Genomic DNA, 14,859 nt, shown 5'->3' on the forward strand with positions numbered 1-14,859 from the left:
TTCGAGCTCCCTCGCATGCGCATGCGCAGTTTGCAGTGGGGTTCGAGCTCCTGTGAGCGTCTGATGCCTCCGCTGATCTGAGGGGGGCGGCCCGGGCGGTGATGCGACCGACGGGCGCGGCTGTGGGCGCAGGTGGGCTTCGCTCACTTCCCGCTGTGCGGCCTGGTTCCTGGCTGCTGGGGACCAGTGCCAACCCATGGCCTGGGGCTTGGGGACCACAGATTGAGCGTGTCTGGCTGGTGACATGTTTTTAGTAATTTATAGCCTTGCTCATTTTGCTGACAAAATATTATTTCCCCCGTGCTGAATTGCTGCCCTTATTCACGTTGCCTGAATACAAATTAAATGACCTTTAATTTCTATGGAGGACTATTTTACTTTGTAGATGCTTTGTGTTTTGATACCAGTTTGCAAAAAGTGCTCTATGTGACATGTGTTTTGAATTTTGTCTCCTTCAGCCTCCCAAGAAAAGGATGCATGTAGCTCCTTTTCTCCCAGTGCTTAGACGCTCCCAGGAGGAAAACTTTTGAGGTAGCTCCCCTAAGAGTGGTATTTAACTCAAGAAATATCTCAAGAAAATGATTATGTTGCAAGATCCCAGGAGGCTAATTACTTCAGCAGAAAGTTCCCTGGGCTTGAGTTCCTTTAGAGTTATAGATTGTAGTGTCTGTGATTTGTCATCTGTCCACAATCTATTTCCTCTACCTTCCATTTCCACAAAAACTCCTGATTTGGTTCTGACATCCACCCACCCCTTCCTCATGCAACCCATGTGGGGGAGCCGAGGCTGACAGCTGCCCTTCTCTGTGCATAGGTCCTGAGTCATGTGAGCCAATCGTGGGTTCCATCTTGCCTGCCAGTGATTTTGGTTCATGGGTGGCCCAACCGGGCCCAGTGAGACTGAAGGGGCTGTCTTTTATTCCACCACAGAGGGAGACTCTCGTTCTTTCTCAAGGGACAAGAAAGAGAAAGCACCTTGCTCCAGCTGCTGCTGCAGCTGTTTGTAATCACACCAGAACAAAGCTGACATGATAAACAGGGAGGAACAGAGGGAATCTCAGAGGAAAAGAGACAAAGCTCTGCTCTTGCCTTGACTACCTTTGGGATTTTGCTATGTGAGACAGTAAATTTTCTAATTGTTTAAACCTATTCAAGTCAGGCTTTCTCTTGCTTCAACAACATAATTAGCATGTGTCCGCTAGGTGCCAGGTGCCGTCCTACGTACTGGATATGCAGCAGTGAACCATGTGGTCAAAGTGTTTGCCCGCGTGAATCTTACTTTCTGATAGCAAAGAAAACAACACAGAGATAAAGGCATAATACGATGTCGGGTAATGAAGAGGGGTGAAGAGGTAGGGAGTGTGGTGGGGGCTCAGATGTGTGAGGGCATGCTATTTGAGACAGTGTGGTCAGGGAAGTGAGTCAAGTGAGAGAGTGAGCCATTGAAACACCTGATGACAGAACTTTCTGAGCAAGGAAAACTAGGTTAGAGGTCCCAATGCAGGAATGTGCCTGCTGGTTTTAGGAAAAACCAGGAGGCCGGAACAGCTGAGTGCGATGGAGATCACTGGTAAGAGGGAGGCAGAGGTGGGAATACATGGTCCTTAGAGAGCAGGGTAGGAACCAGGAATTGTCTGTTTGTGTGATGGGAGAATATTGCAAATTGGAGTTCTCTGCAGCCCGAAGCATCCTAATGAGTACAGAAATACAGTAACCTGGACCAGAAGATAAAATCTGGGAAGATCAGGGCACTCTCTGATAGCAGAGTCTGCTTTGAGCCTTTGCGTGGTCATTATGCCAGTTTAGTCTTCTAGGGATTCATGGGACCAATGAACTATTGCTGAGTTTGTATAGTTTTGAATAATTAAAATTCAGCATAACTATACACATATATGTAGACACATACACACATATGTATGTACATAAGTACAATATTGGGAAAGTACCTGTTTTTCCTATTGTGGTAGGAATTTAAAGATTTTAAGTCAGAAATAACTGTTGCATTTATTTTTATCATATGTTTTTGCAGCCTCTGTTGAGATGACATCGTGTATTTTTCCTCTTTTGATCTATTAATATGGAGAATTACATGAACATATTTTCTGTTACTGAATCATCCTTGCATTTCTGGAATAAGCCCAACTTGATCGTGCTATATTATTTGTATAATATTTTGCTGAATTCAATTTGCTAATATTTTATTTAGCATTTTTACATCAGTACTCATAAGAGAAATAAGATTACAGCTTTCTTTTCTGTGCCCTCTTATTCTAGTTTTAGCATTAATGTCTTTGTATTATAAAAAGAAATGGGGATGTTTTCTTCTCTGGGATTTTTTAAATAGTGTCATAATTTTCTTTCCTTGAAGGTTTGAAATAATTAAATTTTTATGGTTAACCCAATCTACTCACCTTAAAAAAAATCAATTATCATTTTCTATATGACTTTCTAGTTTTTTTCCATAATCTTGTATAATTGCTAAACAGATGTAGTTATGCCATTATGTATAATTTTGCATTCTGATTTTCTCCCTTAACCTTATGTTAAATGCTTTTCCACATGCTATAGTCTTTATAATAATTATAATTGATAAGTACTAGTCCATTGTGTGGATGGACCATAATTTAATAATTTCCTATCCTTACATGGTTAGGATGTTTCCTGTTGCTATTTTTGTAAAATAATGCTACAATAAATATATTTTACATAAGTTGTATTTTCATTTTGGATTTTTTTCCTTTAGCATAAATTGCCAGGAGTAGAAGAATAGGAAACTTTCTATGAGTTTTGGTTGTTGTTGTTTTTTTTTCATATTTGCTTTTTTAAAAATTTCATGATATTATTGGGGTACATTTTGGTTACAAGTAATGACTTTGCTTCACCCAAGCCAGGGCTAGAGGCATGCCCTTCCCCCTAGGTTTCTGTGAGTTTTGAGACATATGGGTAAATTATTTTCCAAAAGATTTGAACCAATTTACAAGGCCTCTGGAATTTGGGTACAATATTTACATAACATCCTTGTCAGTATTGGGTGATACTTATATATTTTTTCCTATTATTGGGTATCCAAATGGTACCATAAACATTTAGTCTCCAGTCTCAAAGGTGGGGGAATAAGGATAGAACTTCCCTTTCAGTGCTGACTGTCTCACTGAGAGTGCATAGTTGATGTAGTCGCTGTCATTTCTCAGGTGTAATAGGAATTAGTCCTGAACTCTGAATGGGGCACAGGCCCCAACTTTTGGTTGCATTGTACTCACAGAAGCCAAATCCCAGAACTCAGACTTTCTCACCTTTTTATGCTTTGCTTTTTATTTTTATTTTTTTTTTGGTTGCATTTTATATCTTTGCCTCTCCCTAGCAAGGGTTAGAGGTATTCCCCTCCCCTCCACAATGCTCACTGCATCCCTCAGATGTGGGTCTAGCTCCCCCCAGCCCCCAAATCCCTGGTGAACACCACCACCATTTGAGTACCATAGTGTTAATCAGTCAGTACCAATTTGATGGCAAGTACGTGTGGAGCCCATTCTTCCCATCTTGTGTCATCTCACTTTGGATAATGGGCTCAAGCTCAATCCAGGATAATATAAGAGGTGCTAGTTCACTGTCGTTTCTTAAAATTGAGTAATATTCCATTGTAAACATATACCAAATTTTAATAATCCACTCATGAATTGACGGGCACTTGGGCTGTTTTATTTGTTTTGCTTTTTAATTAATGTTGATTGACCTCTTACAATAGGCTCAGCACAAAGCCTTAACCGCATGTGCTTACAGTTAGTTACCAAGCAAGACACAATGGCTGGGCAATGTGAGAGTCTACAGGCAGAGGGAGCAACAGCCTGCTCTGGCGGGTGGGGAAGGGGGCTCTCAAGGACAGACAGCCTCCATCTTTACTTCCTCTCTGACGCTCTAATTTCATGGTACAAACAGGAATCGCTATCTTCTGAGTAGGTTGGTAGCCAGCTTGGTGAGAAGAGAAAAATCTTGGCTCTTTGACACTGAACTCGTGGCTCTTGCCTAGTTAATCTGTAAAAAACAAAACACCACTTGCCACCTTAGCAGAGAAGACGTCTTATTTTTGTGAAATCAAAGCACTTTGTAACTATGATGGATGTCCAATGTCAATAAACTGTCCCCAGGGAGAGGTTCTGATTACAAAAGCCTCATATAGAATAATCATGCTCTCTTTTCCTCAAACTGGGATTCTCCCAGAGGGTGTGCCTGCAGGAGGGAGGCTGATCTCACTCCCGTGTCAGGGGCTCAGAGGAGGGTTAATTAGATTAATTCCTGTTTTCATGGTGAGGAAAGGAAGCAAATGGTAGAGTCTAGAAACCAGCTGTCTGCTCTGAAGTGAGTAAAGAGAAATAAAGGGAAGAGAGGAGAGGAAGATAATAATTCTTGTTGAGTGACATGCTAGAGACTGGTACTTTGCTAGAGACTGGTACTTTCCTGATTTTGAAGCATGTCAGACTTGCTGTTTTTCTGACTTGTCAATAAACTGTATGAGTATAAAACCATTGTTTAATAAACATATATTGAACATGTAGGAATTCTTAATTGTGTGTTTGATCCTGGGATACTGAATCAAGTAAGACTTTTTCCCTACCCTTAAACCTTTAAGTTAATTGTGCCTAATGTGGAAAAAAAAAATACATGTACTTAAAAATGATGGTTGTTAGGTCAAAGTGTTTTGGGAGCCCTGAACAGATAAACACTTGGGTCTAGATTAGCTAGGTACTAAGCTGTAGGGCTCCTTATTTGATTCTTGCCCCTTTTCTTTACTGCACATCTTTCCTGGGAGATTTGGCTCATCCCAAGTGCTTCTGACACCCCTGTGTGCAGATGAAACAGTTGTTTTCTCTTGCCCCGACTCTCTGCAGTGCAGACCTACCCATCTACCTAGTCTGGTAGAAACGTCTAGTGCTGCACGTTTCTACTCAAATGTCTGGTAAATATTTCAAAGTTGACACAAGGAAACTCAACCCATTCCCCCAATTCCCCTGCTGGCCACTGGTGCGATCACCCATCCAGTCAGCAAAGCCAGATGAGCCACTTGAGATGCCTCCTCTTCCAGCATGCTTTATAACTAGATCCTGCTGAGTCAACCTCCCAAATAATTTTTTTTTTTTTTTTTTTTTTTGAGACAGAGTCTCACTCTGTTGTCGGGGCTAAGGTGCTGTGGCAATCCTACTGCCTCAGCCTCCTGAGTAGCTGGGACTACAGGCATGCACCACCATGGCCAGCTCTTTCTTTTTCTATATATTTTTAGTTGGCCAATTAATTTCTTTCTATTTGTAGTAGAGATGGGGTCTTGCTCTTACTCAGGCTGGTCTCGAACTCCTGAGCTCAAACGATCTGCCCACCTCGGCCTCCCTGAGTGCTAGGATTACAGGTGTGAGCCACGGCGCCCAGCCCCAAATACATTTTGATTGCTCTCTCTTCTCTTTTATCCACACATACACTGTCTTAGTCCACACTCTCAAGATATCTCCCCTCATTAACTTGATGGTCTCATGTCTGCTCATAGAGTCTCTTTCTCCATCTCCCTGCCATTTTAGTCCTCTGGGTCAGACAGATCTCTTTAAAACTCCTGGGTAATCATATCACTTCTCTGAATAAAATCCTCTGGTATCTTCCCAGCAGAACCTGGCCCCTGCTCACCTCTGGAGGTGGCTTTCATCTCTTGTCACTTTCATCTCTTGTCACTCCCTATGCCCAAATGACTTTAAATTCCCTGACCCCACTGAGTTCTCTCTCACTTCTGAGCCTTTGAATGTGCTCCTTCTTCTGCCTAGAATGCTCCTTTCCTTCTCTTGACACAGTCGTTCCTAAGTCATTCACATGTGCAGAGGACACTTCATCCCAGAAAGCCTGTCTCTCTTCCAGGCTGGGTAAAGTACCACTTGTAACCCTTAGCTCCCTATGCATATCTCTATCATGCATTTATCGTTGTCATTGCTGGCTTATTTTCAGTCTGTTCCTCTAGATCAGGGGTCCTCAAACGTTTTAAACAGGGGCCAGTTCACTGTCCCTCAGACCGTTGGAGGGCCATTAGAGAGTGCGGGCGCACTGTGCGCCCAGGACGAGTCGGCTGCTAAGCAGGACAGGCAGCGGCAGCGAAAACACCCCGTGGGCCGGATAAATGTCCTCGGCAGGCCGCATGTGGCCCAAGGACCGTAGTTTGAGGACGCCTGCTCTAAATTAAAGCTCCTGAATGGTAAGAACTATTACTATGTGATACATACCTCTATCCCCAATATCTAGAATGATGCTCAGTAAATGACTGCAGGATGAATGTTGTTGAAAGAGGCAATGAAACCTTCACATTCAATGCATGTGGTCAGTTATTTAGGACCAAGCAAATGATGTGATGTTCTAGATCTTATAGAAATGACATCAGGACTATTGCTAGTGAACTTTCAGAAGCATAGAGGGCAGCAAGAGAGGCAAGAGATCAACAAATGTTGCCCAAATTAAATATCAAAAGATGAATTATGTAAATTAGAAAGGTAAACTTCATAGGTGTATGAGCACTTAGGGAGTCAATATTCATTGGGGATCAACATGAGCTCACTAAAAAGTCATGTTGAACTAAAAAAAAATTTGGGGGGCGGTTTGTGTAGCCACTAGATGAGAAGGTATAATGCACCTTGATTTCAGAAAAATGCATAAAATGTCTTATTATACTTTTTTTTTTTTTTTTTTTGCATAATGGAGGAGAGGTCCAACATGTGTAGTGGTCACTACTGATATTCCTGGTGTAATGTTTATAGCCTGATCTGTTGTTCCCAGTCCAGCCCTTTCTTTTCCCTTGAACTTTAGGAAGATGGGGACATTGACAAATATTTTTTGAAAGAATTGGATGAAGAAGAAAATATTCTGCTTGGGCTTCAAAAAAGATGTCATATATGAGCACATTTGCTCTGTACCCTTCTTCTCTCCTTGACTTTTTGAGGTGAGATCTTTGGGTAGGACAAAGGAAAAGATTATAAAACCTTCTTTCTCCTTTTCTCATCTTTATTTAAAAACAATTTTAGCAAAAAAGAGAAAATATGCCACATGGTTAAAAAGTCACATACTATACCAAGAGTTATAATGAAAAATATGTCCCTCTGTACCCCACTCTCACCTCCAAGTTCAGCTATCCTGGAGCAACCATTTTCAGCTGTTTTTAGCTATTTCTTTTGTAATTTATTTCTCCATACCCAAGTCATAGGCCTATACTGCTATTAATAGATTTATAAATTTTAGACATTATTTATTGACATCCTATTATGGAAGATGAGTATAAGCTAAGACGTGGTGGTATAACAGACCACCAGCCCATTTTCTCTTTCCCCACTCTTCAAATGTAGTTATGCTGCTCTCCCGGCAGATTTGTTGCTGTCCAAGCCTACTACACAGCTATTATTTCTGGACTTCTCTTCAACTCTTTCCTGCATTGGATCCCTGATTCCTAGATTAGACATTTTTCTTCCTTTATTTACATTATTTGGTAGCTTTCTGCAAAAGGGTGTGTGGAAAATATGATTTTTCAGATCTTGCATGTCTGATTATTTCTTTATTCTACTCTCATGCTTGATTGAAAGTTTGGCTGGCTATAGAATTTGAAGTTGAAAATCATTTTCATTAGAATTTTGAAGGCATTGCTCCACATTATTGTGAAGAAGCTAGGATGGGAAGAATACTGTGTGTTCACCAAATTTATTTTATCCTCTTCTTTGGGATGCAGGGCAACTTTATTCCTCAGCCTTGTTTGCGGTTATGTCAGGGCCATAAGGCTTAGTTATGGCCAATGTAATGTGAGTACAAGTGATGTGCATACTTTCAAGTGTACATAATTCTCCAGGCTTTTCTCCTGCTTCCATGATGGTCTTACAGGCCACATCTTGGAGATAGTGACACCACAAGATGGGTCATCTGTGTTTTAATGATTGCAGAGGTCTGCCTGCTGCTTCTACTGACTGTGAGTTTATTGTTTTAAGTCATTGACATTTTGGGGTCATTTTTGGCTGACCCTGATTAATAAGTAAATCCTATGTCATTCTGATTCTATTAATAGTTGCTTTGTATGTGACTTGTTTTCCATGTGAAGAACACAGTGTAAGCTAGGGCTCAGCAGTACACTAAAGTAGTGCAATTAAAGAAGGGTGAAAAGTCTGTACAGAAAGTCATTCATTTATTCATTTATTACTTATTGAGTTTCTATTAGATGTCAGATATAATACTAGGGGATGAAGATAATGTCTCCATATGGATTAGTGGTAGAAATAAAAATATAAAAAGAAATTTAAAAAATAATATTTAGGCCGGGCGCGATGGCTCACCACTATAATCCTAGCACTCTGGGAAGCCGAAGCAGGCAGATCGCTCACGGTCAGGAGTTTGAGACCAGCCTGAGCAACAGTGAGACCTCTTCTCTACTAAAAATAGAAAGAAATTAATTGGCCAACTAAAAATATATAGAAAAAATTAGCTGGGTATGGTGGTGAGTGCCTGTAGTCCCAGCTACTGGGGAGGCTGAGGCAGGAGGATCACTTGAGCCCAGGAGTTTGAGGTTGCTGTGAGCTAGACTGACACCATGACACTCTAGCCCAGGCAACAGAGTGAGACTCTGTCTCAAAAAAAAAAAAAAAATTTAAGTACTATCAGAGCAATATATTATAACATAGTGGTTAAGAGCATGGGGTCTGGACACAGATTGCCTACGTTCAAATTCTGGCTCCACCACTTTTACCCATATGATATTGGGCAAGTTATCTAACTTTAGTTTCTTTGTCTATAAAATGGAGATAATATAACACTGTTGTTGTGAAGATTAAAAGAGACAATGCAGGGCCGGGCGCGGTGGCTCACGCCTGTAATCCTAGCACTTTGGGAGGCCGAGGCGGGCGGATTGCTCAAGGTAAGGAGTTCGAAACCAGCCTGAGCGAGACCCCGTCTCTACCAAAAATAGAAAGAAATTAATTGACCAACTAAAAATATATATACAAAAAATTGGCCGGGCATGGTGGCGCATGCCTGTAGTCCCAGCTACTTGGGAGGCTGAGGCAGGAGGATCGCTTGAGCCCAGGAGTTTGAGGTTGCTGTGAGCGAGACTGACGCCATGGCACTCACTCTAGCCTGGGCAACAAAGTGAGACTCTGTCTCAAAAAAAAAAAAGAGACAATGCAATGTCACGCGCTTCATATGTATTCAGCACAAAGCAATATAAAAATATTCACTGCTGTTATTATTGAGAATGTGTGGATATAGACTGATGCATGGCTGGGACGGACTTTATAGAAGCTACGTGAAGGCGTTTGGGCTGTACGCTATAGACAGGAGAGATTATTCTAACACAGAGATGAAGGAGAAATCCTTTTTAGTGCTTTGTTAGTCTGCTTGCCTTACAGAACTCATTTTCAAGGGAGCAGCAATTTTCCTAAACTCTTGTAAGCCCATTACATGGCTACCCTCAATAGTCTGCCTGGGGCACATTGACAAGTTCTTGGTTTTCTTAAACTGATGCTGGCTTCAGAGTTCATTATTATTTACTATTTTTGATTCCCAAGGCCAATGTGAGTCAATGTGAGTCAATGTGAGTCAAATTTCTTCCTTTCACAGCATTTGTTTTTAGGCTACTTATGATTTGATTCACGGCTTGGAGACATGTGAACGCACAGTCATGGGATCACAGGCTGTCGGGGTGGGAAGGAGTGTTGGAGGGGCTCTCGCTCAGCCCCCTCGCTTTCCAGATCATGAAATTGCAGCCCAGAGGCGGGTGGTGGTTGATTTTCCTACAGTCAACAATGCTGGTGGTGGTAATTGTTAGTGTTTAGGGATGATAAGTAATCGTGTCCCTCTCTTTGCTCTGAGCTTGGAACTAATTGAAAAACAAGATGCATGAATCTGACAGTAGGAGATAAAAATACTGGCTTTTGTACTGAAGTTAAATTAGAGTACTGCTTATTAAGCACTCAAATGGCCATTGCCCTAAATTGAAGCTACACATTTGACCGACACTGGTGGTTACCTACCCTGTGGCCGTTCCCTGCTTTTGTCCCTCTCCAGCAGGGCTGGTCTCCAGCTACAGAGGCTGAAAACGCCCAAGACTCTCATTCTCAGCCTTTCTCACAGTGACATGATCGTGTGACCCAATTCTGGCCAATATGATTAAATAGGAACTCCGCTGGAAACTTCTGTAAGACTTTCCCTCTCTTAGAAGAGAGATGCTTGGGACAAGATACGCTCCTTTCTTGATTTCACCTCCCACCTTCACTGTTTTTGTTTTTAAACATGTTTGCTTCAGGACAGTAAGTTTGGAGCTGGGGAGACATGCCAGCATGCAGAGCAAAAAAGAGGGAAGCACATGGGTCCTTGATGACATTGTCGAGCCGAAGCACCAATGCCAGCTCTCCCTGACTCCGGGCGTCCTACTACTTACACTTAAGTAAGTTTATGCCACCTCAGTGGCTTGCACTTGTAACTTGTAGCCAAAACCATCCTCACTGATAAATCTACCTGAACTCTAAATCTCCAGGCTGTTGAGTCACTATGTTTATTTTCCAATCTCACCAATCAGAGAAGAGATTCGGGGTGGGAGTGTGGAGTAGAAGGACAGAGGCCACAAGTATTCCATTGAGGCTTCTCCTCTTGCGTGTCCTGGGAAAGTGAGACTGGGAGATAAGCAACCCTGCCCCCTCCCAACCCCGATCATAGCATTGGAAGAAAAAGATTAGACTGGAATCTAAAACTAAAAGGGTTTTGTAATTGTTTTTTTTTTTTTTTTATTTATTTATTTATTTTTTTTCTTAGCTCTGAAGGAAATCTATGTAATTGTTTTAATTGAGGAATTGAATCCATAATTTTATGTGATGGACGGAGTTGAGCTGAATGTGTGTGTGTGTGTGTGTGTGTGTGTGTGTGTGTGTGTGTTCTGACCATATTCTAAAGCTTCATGCTTTTGGCCCCGTCTGCTGCAAGCCACGTCTATCTTCAAGTCAGTTCAGAAAATAGAGCATTAGCAAGTGTTAGGCATGCCTGAAATACACGTCTTGTTTCCAGAGCCCTGGACACGAACAATGCAAAAAGGCTGAATCTAGTGACTACATCTTTGAGGCACAGTAATTTCATTTATGAAGTTTCCTGCTTTATTTTTGCCCCTGAGGGGAGAGGATTATTAAAATCATGTCATTGCCCATCAGACTGTCAGAAAAGCCCAAACTCCTTTTACCGAAGAAAGCTACAGAATAGCAGAAGTGATCGAAGCAAATAGCTGGCTGTCAATCAAATAGAATTTCCATCCTCCACATTTCTTAGATTTTCTTAAGATTTTCCATCTCCACATTTCTTAGCTATTTCAAACTGCAAAGAGGAAATTTTTTGGTTGTTTAGTTCCCCCCCCCACCTGCCAAGTAATTGAAGTTAGTATCATAAAACTCAATCCAACAGAGCAAAGTGCCAAGGAGTACCAAGAGGCAGATGTGTACGTTGACCATTCACTTGGAGGAATCTGTTCAAATTGGCAGGGGTGGCAGTGGTCAGGCTTCGTGTCCTGTGATGGGGACGGGATAATGGGGAAGTGGGTGCTGCCCCTGCTGCCTGGGCGAATTCACAGCCCTGGTGTGGGCCCCACGCGGCACCAACACAAACCTATTGGCATTTTGCGATGACACCTGCGCAGGCCACTGAGCTCTCGCTTAGATACTCGAAGGCCAGTCTTTTGGGATAGGCCATTTGCTCTTCTGGAAATATTTGCCAAACTTTAAGAGACTGACAAAACTTTGAGTCAGGAGAAAATGGAAATAAGTGATATTTAGTGTTCTCAGTCATTTAGTCAGTTACTTAAGTGTGCATTGCCTACCGCGTGCAGGTATCGGGCACGTAAGGGTGGGCAGGAGAGTCGGGGTGTCGGGGATGTAAGGGTGGGCAGGAGAGTCAGGATGTGGGGGGGATGTAAGGGTGGGCAGGAGAGTCGGGGTGTCAGGGATGTAAGGGTGGGCAGGAGAGTCGGGGTGTGGGGGGATGTGAGGGTGGGCAGGAGAGTCGGGGTGTGGGGGGATGTAGGGTGGGCAGGAGAGTCGGGGTGTGGGAGGATGTAAGGGTAGGCAGGAGAGTCGGGGTGTGGGGGGATGTGAGGGTGGGCAGGAGAGTCGGGTGTGGGGGGATGTAAGGGTGGGCAGGAGAGTCGGGGTGTGGGGGGATGTAAGGGTGGGCAGGAGAGTCGGGGTGTGGGGGGATGTGAGGGTGGGCAGGAGAGTCGAGGTGTGGGGGGATGTAGGGTGGGCAGGAGAGTCGGGGTGTGGGAGGATGTAAGGGTAGGCAGGAGAGTCGGGGTGTGGGGGGACGTGAGGGTGGGCAGGAGAGTCGGGGTGTGGGGGGATGTAGGGTGGGCAGGAGAGTCGGGGTGTGGGGGGACGTGAGGGTGGGCAGGAGAGTCGGGGTGTGGGGGGACGTGAGGGTGGGCAGGAGAGTCGGGGTGTGGGGGGACGTGAGGGTGGGCAGGAGAGTCGGGGTGTGGGGGGACGTGAGGGTGGGCAGGAGAGTCGGGGTGTGGGGGGACGTGAGGGTGGGCAGGAGAGTCGGGGTGTTGGGGACGTGAGGGTGGGCAGGAGAGTCGGGGTGTGGGGGGACGTGAGGGTGGGCAGGAGAGTTGGGGTGTGGGGGGACGTGGGGGTGGGCAGGAGAGTTGGGGTGTGGGGGGACGTAGGGTGGGCAGGAGAGTCGGGGTGTGGGGGGACGTAAGGGTGGGCAGGAGAGTCGGGGTGTCGGGGACGTGAGGGTGGGCAGGAGAGTCGGGTGTTGGGGATGTAGGGTGTGCAGGAGAGTCGGGTGTTGGGGATGTAGGGTGTGCAGGAGAGTTGGGGTGTGGGGGGACGTAGGGTGGGCAGGAGAGTCGGGGTGCTGGGACGTAAGGGTGGGCAGGAGAGTCGGGGTGTGGGGGGACGTAAGGGTGGGCAGGCTTCTTGGAGCCAGCGACCTAGAAGCGGCTGGAGCCGAGTGAACTGCGGATGAGCATGCCGTGTGGAAGGAACTGCGGCAGGGGCGGGAGCTGGCATGGTGGGAGCACAAGGCATGGGCAACACCTCAGACTCAGAGAGGCAGGATCAGGGTGGACTTCCTGAAGGAGGTGGCAGCGAGGCCAAGTCTGAGAAGATGAGTACAGGGTGAAGCAGAGGAGAGGGAAGGGCACACGTGGAGGGCAGTGGGGAGCGGGTGGTGAGAATGGGGAGGGCTGGGAGGAGAGAGAGGTGTGGGGCTGAGGAGGGGGCTTGGCCAAGGGGTTTGTATTTTATCCTGAGTGCCATGGGGAGCAGTGAAGAGTTTCAACCAGAATGTACCAGTGAGGATTAGGTTTAGGTTTTTACGAAAGATCTTTCCAGCTCCGGTGAACAGAGAGGAAGGCGTCAGAGGCCTCAGTAGGAAGAGTCTTCTGGGGCTCTGAATTAAGTGCCCGGGAGAGAGAACTGGCAGACTTGTGGGGGCGGGCTGGACACGGGACACAGGATCTCAGGTGGTGTCATCTACGGAGATGGGACACACAGGTGAAGGGGGAGGGAAAGAGCCTGGAGAGAATGATAGTGGACTTTGGGACATGGTGAGATTGGGATGTTTCTCTGACATCCAAACAAGGAGATCGAGTAGCCAGTGAGGAAATCAAGGCGAGGCACGAGGTGTTTATATGCTGACTCTCCGGGCGGTTGCAGCTTTCTGTGCTGGGCCCAGTGTGTTTTCTATCCATGGCTCGTTAACTCAGAATCATGGTTCGAGGTTTTTACTTTACTCAGCTCTTAAGTCTCAGGCTACATCTCTAATCTTTGGCCGGTGTCTTGCAAGGATGAGCCACTGATTCCAAGAGACAGTCCGGACCCAGGAGCCACAGCTGCAGACAGACCTGGGTCTTATATGTCTTAAAAATGTTGCAGTTTAATACACTCATGGCTGTCAGAGCTGCAAGATCTTTATTGTGTTTTCCTTCCCCCTCAGGCTTTGCCTGTCCAGCCTGGCTTGGTGATTTTTTTTCCCTGCACTTTTATTCTTTATTATTAAATTCCTTCTTCTCTTTGATTATATTGGTTTTCCTTCTCTGGACGTGATTACCATTTCTGGCTTCATCATTCACTGAATGTCAGGGTCGTCTCTACTTAGAAGAAATTTTCCTGGGTAATTCATTTTGATGCGGGCTCTTCAGCAGTGTTCAGATAAGAAGCAGTGATTAATTCAGGCAAACAGGTATGTTTCCAAAGATTGAGACTGTCCAAATCAAATAATTAGGCTCAGCAGATCAGAAATTGTGGTCCTGGATAAATAAGCATCTTGATAAGTTCTAGGGGAAAAAATTCTCTTTTATGGACTCCATGCTGTTTTAAGCTTTGAAATTTCACATGCATCAACTGCGTGGGCTCAGCTGGTGAGGGCTCAGATATTTCTGTAAGGTTGATCTAATGATCCTTTCACATAGGCCAGGGTTTCTCACTGGAACAGTCTAACAAAGTGGCTAAGGCAGGCTGAGCCAGTAAAAATCAGAGCAGAATTCAAATCCTAACTCCAGCACTCGTTAGCTGGAAGCCCATAGTTGATTCACTTAACTTTTTTGGGTCTCAGTTTCCTCTTCATAAAGTGTAGGTATGATAATAATACTTCACAGAATTGTTGTTGTTGGAATTAATAGCTATGCCACATAAAAAGGCTCCAGAAGGAGTCCAAATAGTTACTCTTTGCCTCTGAGGAGCAGTGGCACTGTCCAGTATGGTAGCCAGCCCATGTAGCTTTTGAACACTTGAAATGTGGCTATTTTGAATGAGATGTGCTGCCAATTATGTGTACTATCAATGAAGACCAGACTTTAAAGACTTCATATAATAAAAGGATGCT

Source organism: Microcebus murinus, chromosome 6 (assembly GCF_040939455.1).
Source record: "Microcebus murinus isolate Inina chromosome 6, M.murinus_Inina_mat1.0, whole genome shotgun sequence".
Classification (NCBI taxonomy): domain Eukaryota; kingdom Metazoa; phylum Chordata; class Mammalia; order Primates; family Cheirogaleidae; genus Microcebus; species Microcebus murinus.